Source organism: Heterocephalus glaber, unplaced genomic scaffold, assembly GCF_053883595.1.
Source record: "Heterocephalus glaber isolate CG9 unplaced genomic scaffold, H.glaber_assembly_v1.0 deba00001689, whole genome shotgun sequence".
NCBI classification, from domain to species: domain Eukaryota; kingdom Metazoa; phylum Chordata; class Mammalia; order Rodentia; family Bathyergidae; genus Heterocephalus; species Heterocephalus glaber.
Window position 1 is genome coordinate 11,316,336 of NW_028258414.1, and position 5,674 is coordinate 11,322,009.

Sequence of the window (5,674 nt, forward strand, 5' to 3'; positions counted from 1 at the left end):
AGGACCAGCAACAGCTGTTTGCATCCATTGACAAAAGATGTGAGAGCCTGATCAGTACACAGAGCTTTGGATGAGCTTGGCTTTGTCCCTTTCTTTCCCCGAGCCTCAGTTTCCCCTTCCGTAAAAAGGGGTATGGGGCCAGCTATTCTCTGAGCCCAGTTCTTGCAACCTGAGATGCAGGTATTGCTGATCACAAGTAAGGAGACAGCCTAGGCCAGGAGCGGCGGGGGGGGGGGGGGGAGGAGAGGGAGGGGAAGGGGGAGGGGAGGGGAGAGGAGGGGGAGGGGGAGAGGAGGGGGAGGGGGAGAACGAGGACGAGGACAACCGGGCAATGGCACCCTGACCTTCTACCAGGAGAGGTTCTGTCCCCTGGACCTGCTTGCTTTCCTTAGGCACTGGTGTGTGGCTTTTTATTGACCTTTCCCCAGATCAGAGAACACCAAGGTCAGGCTGAGAGTGTCACTCTTAACCCTAGTTGGCCCAAGTCAAGCAGGAGACGTTGCTAATATACCTATGTCTCCTTGGCTACCCCCCCCCCCCGCAGGTACTGCTGCCTCTCCCTTTTGGTTCTGGTGGCCTCACCAGACTCTTGAGTGGGCAGGTGGGTGCTTCCTTCTGCTTGGAGCACCTTTGCTCCTGTCCTCACCATGGATGGCTTCTCAGGCTCCCCAGTGAGAAGGAGGCTCCTAGTTCCCTTCAGCAAGAGCTCCTGAAGCTCCAAAGGCGAATGGCTCTGTGAGGCTCTGGCTGGGTGAGCAAAGTCTGTCCTTCAGTCCTTCTTTGTCTGGCTCAAGCCCTGAACTGCTGGGGAGGTGCACGGAGGAAGTCACTTCCCAGATACCCCAGCTCTCTCCAACATCCCTGGACCATGAGCCCTGGGGAGTGTATGATGCCTAATCCTAGTTCTGCCCATGAGAGCCCTGAACAGACTGGGTTTTCTGTAGCTGCCTGTGACCTCCTCAGGGCTGGAGGTGGTGGTGGGTGTTTTGCTTACTCCTGTCCCATTGGGCTGGTCTTGTGCCATCCCTGCAGAATGCCCCTTGTCTTCCACTGGGCCCACCAGTACCACCCATGCTTCCAGACCCTTGAGGCCACCTGGGGTGCAAGGTCACCAGGGATGGGACACATAGAGACAAAGGAGCAGACAGTGGTCCCTGCAGGGCAGGATCTCATAGAGCATTAGGGGTAGGGAGGGCCCGTCCTCTCCGGGGAGGCCAGTTGGGCTGGCATTGGAGGAAGAGCAGAGAGAGCTCCCCAATAGGGATGGATTGGGGACAGACTTCCTGGGGAAGGGGACACCTGGTGGAAGGAAAACCACATACACAGGCTGTCTGTGTGGAGGACGCTGCCACTCCTGTGTTAGCCGTGTTTGTAGGAGAACAGAAAGGAGGAGGCCAAGGACAAGATGGGACTTTGGTCACGGACAGCCTCGGATCCAGTGGAAGCCATGCAGTCCTCAGCCTGAGGGAGGTCTGGGGCTGATGAGGAGGCCATGGGACCAGCTCAGGAGCAGAGGAGCGGGTCACCAAAGGCAGCCAGTGGAAGAGGAGAGCAGAGCAGTGCAGCTTCCAGAGGTCCTTGGTGGGGACAGTGCCAGGCTCAGTGGCTGCTCACCAGGACAGGGAGGAGGAACAGGTTGGCCTGGGGCCCCCTGGGAACTTGGCTTTTGTGGATGTGCTGCCTGTATGACCACTGCCACCTCTGGAGATTCCAGCAGCCCCTGGAGTGGAGTTTGGCAAGAGATCTTCCTGGAGAGCTGACATGGGCATCATGAGCATTTAGGATCCGAATCCTGTCGTGTAGATGACGTGATTAAAAGGACAGTGGACAGGGCCGGGGATTTAGCTCAGTGGTGCTGCTGCCTGCCTCGCAAGCACAAGGTCCCGAGTTCAATCCCCGGTACCAAAAAGAAAAAAAAAAAAGAACAGTGGCCAAAAAAAAGTGACAGAAAGAGCTTGAACATAGAGAAGGAGAGGCATTTTCCAGGGCTGCACAACATGGCTTGGCATGGGAAGGAGGGTGCTGGCTAGCTTGGCATGAGCGCTGATGGAGGGGTGGCTGGAGGGGACATCGGCTCGGATGCCATGTACTCAGCAAATGTGTTGATGGACAATTGTGGGATCCAAGAAGAGGCTTTTTGGCTTTTAAGATTGGTGAGTTGAGGCCTTCACCTCATCCACCTCCTGGCCCCCAAAGGAGTCAGAATCAGACACTGTGGATGGGGCCTTTTCAGTCCTCTGGATCTAGAAAATGTGGCCTAGCCTAGGAAAAACATGGAGGCCTCTTTGGAGGGCCCTGAGTGCCCTCCGGCTGGGGTTTGGGCTGCACTCCTTCCTCTAGGGCTTTCCTGGGCCCCAGTCTCACTGATGGCCCCAGGTGGGGAGCCAGGCATCCAGGGCTCCACCATGCTGTGCATGGGATGACAACACCTCTCTTCCAGGATTGGGCAGCTGGAAATCCCATCCCAAGTCAGATGCATACCATCGTGGGGAAGCAGCACCCAAGTAGGAGCCTCATGCCTCTGGGCCTCAGTTTCCCCACTTGTAATTCCAATATGACATTCACGGGGTTGCTAGGTGAGAAGTAGAAAGTGCCACACAGATGCCAGTTTTCTCTATTCATTCCTGCAAAAAATGACAAAGCATTTGACAGATGCCAGGGTTTTATAACACTAAGTGCTCAGGGCAGAGAAAGGGGACAAACTTGGTAACAAAAGCCTGCGTTCGACTGTTATATCCCTTCCCACACCATCTGCAGGGGGCAGAGAAGGCAGAGCAGATAGGTTGGTGGGCACAGTTCCCCTGGCGGGATGGCGGCTGCTGCTGCCCTGACCTCACCGGCAGGCAGCAGACTCTGCTGCTGGGGGCCTGGTGGGGGGAGATTACGGCTGCTTCTGCTTTGTCCTCTGCATCCCTGAGACTGCCTCACCTGCACCTGGCAGCAACAGCACACGGGCCGTTGGTATGGGCACAGGTCATTATCCTGGGACGTGCATGCGAGGGAGTCACAGGGCGGCGACAGAAGGGTATCATCAGGGACAGTTCAGTGGCCCTGACCATGAAAGAGCTGGGCTCTTCTCAGTGAGTGAACTTGGACACAGTGCTCACCCTCGGTGAGACTCAACTTCCCCTTCTGCAGTGTGGGACTCACTCCATGCCGCCTTGCCTGGTGAAGATAAAGTGGGAGCTGTGTGAAGATCTGCTCTTCCTCGTCTTCTTCTTCCTTCTCCTCCTTCCCGTTCTCCTCCCCCTCTTCCTCCATGAGCCTTCTCAGGCCCCTCCCATAGGCACCCAGGTCTAGCACCTGCACTGACTGCCACACCACCCACCTGTCACCCTCAGCTGCTCAGCACTGGGTTCTGGGCTGTAATAAGGCCAGACAGTGCTGGTGCAGAGGAGCTGCAGGGAAGCCCAGGGATTTCCTTAAACGCTACTTTCAGGTCGGCATCCCTCAGCTCTTGTCCCTCCCTGATGGCCTTGGGAGCTCAGCCTGTTGCAGCTTCCCTGCCAACTCCACCTGTCATGGTGCCCAAGATGGGCTCCTCTGCCCCTGAGCCTGGATGGGGAACAGAAACCAGTCCCCCAGCATCCCAGCCCTCTCCTCAGTGTTTCCAAAGACAAGCACTCTAGCCCTTTGCAAAATGGGGCTCGATAACTAATCAGCGAATGGGAACACAACAGACAATAAAATAAAAGAGCAGAAGCTGGGCAAGGTGGTGTGCACACCTGTCACCCCAGCACTCAGGAGGACAGGGGAGGAGGTTGCAAGCCCAGCCTGGACAACTTATCAATGTAGCCAGACTCTGTCTCAAAATAAAAAATGAAAAAGGGCTGGGGGTATAGCTCAGTGTGAATGCCCTGGGCTCAGTCCCCAGTGCGGGGAAAGAAAAGGAAAATAGCCCAGAAAAGTCCATGTATTTCTGAATGCTAGACTTGGAGGTCCTATAGGACCTGTCCTTCCTGAGTCAGGCTGGGGAAGGGGACAGGAGCGGCGGCCTTGACCTGCTGTCATTCATTGCATTTGCCATTTCAGGGGACTTGACAACTAACCAGTCTCTTGCTCAATGTCCTTGTCCACTCCAACACCGCTCATCCCACCCAGCTGTGTCTGAATTCTGGGTTCAGGTCCTGCTGGACCATGGCTCCTCAGAGGCAGAGGGGCTGTTCCTTCTGGCCTGTGTTCTCCAGGCTGTCCAAGGCTGGCTTAGTGAGGGGCACAAGGACCTCGATCGCAGATGTGAGGAGTGGTCTCTGGGCCACTGGCTGTCAGCCAGCAAGAGTCTGTGGGGCCCACGCTGCCCCCACATGCCGGGCACCCCTTGGGCTCTACCCTGCTCTTCCCTTGTTTTGAAGGCCCCTCTGGGGTTTCCTGCAACAGACTACTCAGAAGGACAGCCACCTGAGTGTGCTCCTGCTTATCCTCCCTGGGACTTGGATGTTCACTGAGTGGCATGCTGGTAAGGATTTGCTGGCTTCTTGTCATAACTCCATTCGTTACATGTCACGGGAGTTGTCACCGAAAGGACTCTGGGTCTCATAATCACAAGGGATCAGGGTAGAAGGAAGCCTTGGGGAGCCTGTGGTCTGTCTGGAAAAGCTAGTGGGTTAAGGTTGACTGGATTGTGTCCCTCGAACACAAATGGCTGGGTCGGTGGTCCCACCAGCCCTCTGTACCACAGTGGGGTGGGGGCCAAGTGGGTCTGGGTCAGGTGCAGAGCCTGCCCAGGTGCACGGGTCTATCAGTCAGCATCTGTACAGATGTTGAGACTTGAGCAGATTAAGGAGATACAGGACCATTTGGTTGCACAGATTAAACTGAAGTTTATCTGCTCATAAATGACTTCAAGGCCCATTACCTGCCGCCATTTGTAAATTGGCTGAGGATGAACATGAATGATGCCTCTCGATTCATAGGAGGGATTGTGATCCAGCCTGGGAGGGTCCTGCTCATCCCCAGCATTCATCTCAGGGGGCAGCTACCATCATTGGATGCTCAAACTTATGAGGTGACAGCCAGAAAAGCCACCTTCCAGGGCTGGAGTTGGCAATCAGGAGGAGGAAGTCATGGGGTCTAAGAAGGGGAATGGTGTTAACTAGGAAACAGACACTTGAAGCAATTTAAAATGATTAGTTACATTTTATTGTATCATGTGGGGAAAGTTATACATTGTATCAATATTAGTAAATGTGGCAATTCACGAAGTCCTGGGGACACATTCTTTGGGAATGTTATAGAGAGCTGAATGCAACACAAAAACTAAAAACAACGGAAATAGTTCTCAGTGGGAAAAGTTATATCATAGGAGCAATACATAATATCATATAGTAAGAATTATTACTACTGGTAGTATATACTAAGTATGTTAGTTGAAGTAATTGTTTAAAATGATAGTTTAATCAATGAAAACAGCAAGGTTCAGAGAAGAATGTGTTAGCGCAAATCAAGTTATGGAAGTTTTACAAAAGCATGTGCATATATATCCAAAAAGAGGCCACATTTTTTTCCCCCTGGAAGGACACATAGAAACCTTTGAGCAAAGGTTACCCACAGAATCTGCCCATCAACTCTCTGAGCCTCAGTTTCCACGTGTGGACTGAGCCTATTGCCTGGTATCCTGGGATGTGGGGGAAGCTCCCATGGGACACCCCAGGAAGTGGCCCTTTGCCACCTGAAG

General features: G+C 53.9%; 1 pseudogene; it reads right to left on the reverse strand.

Annotated features, from left to right (window-relative positions):
* Window positions 1-1,525: 1,525 nt before the first annotated feature.
* Window positions 1,526-4,482, reverse strand: LOC147821862 (uncharacterized; annotated as a pseudogene).
* Between the last annotated feature and the right edge of the window lie 1,192 nt (window positions 4,483-5,674).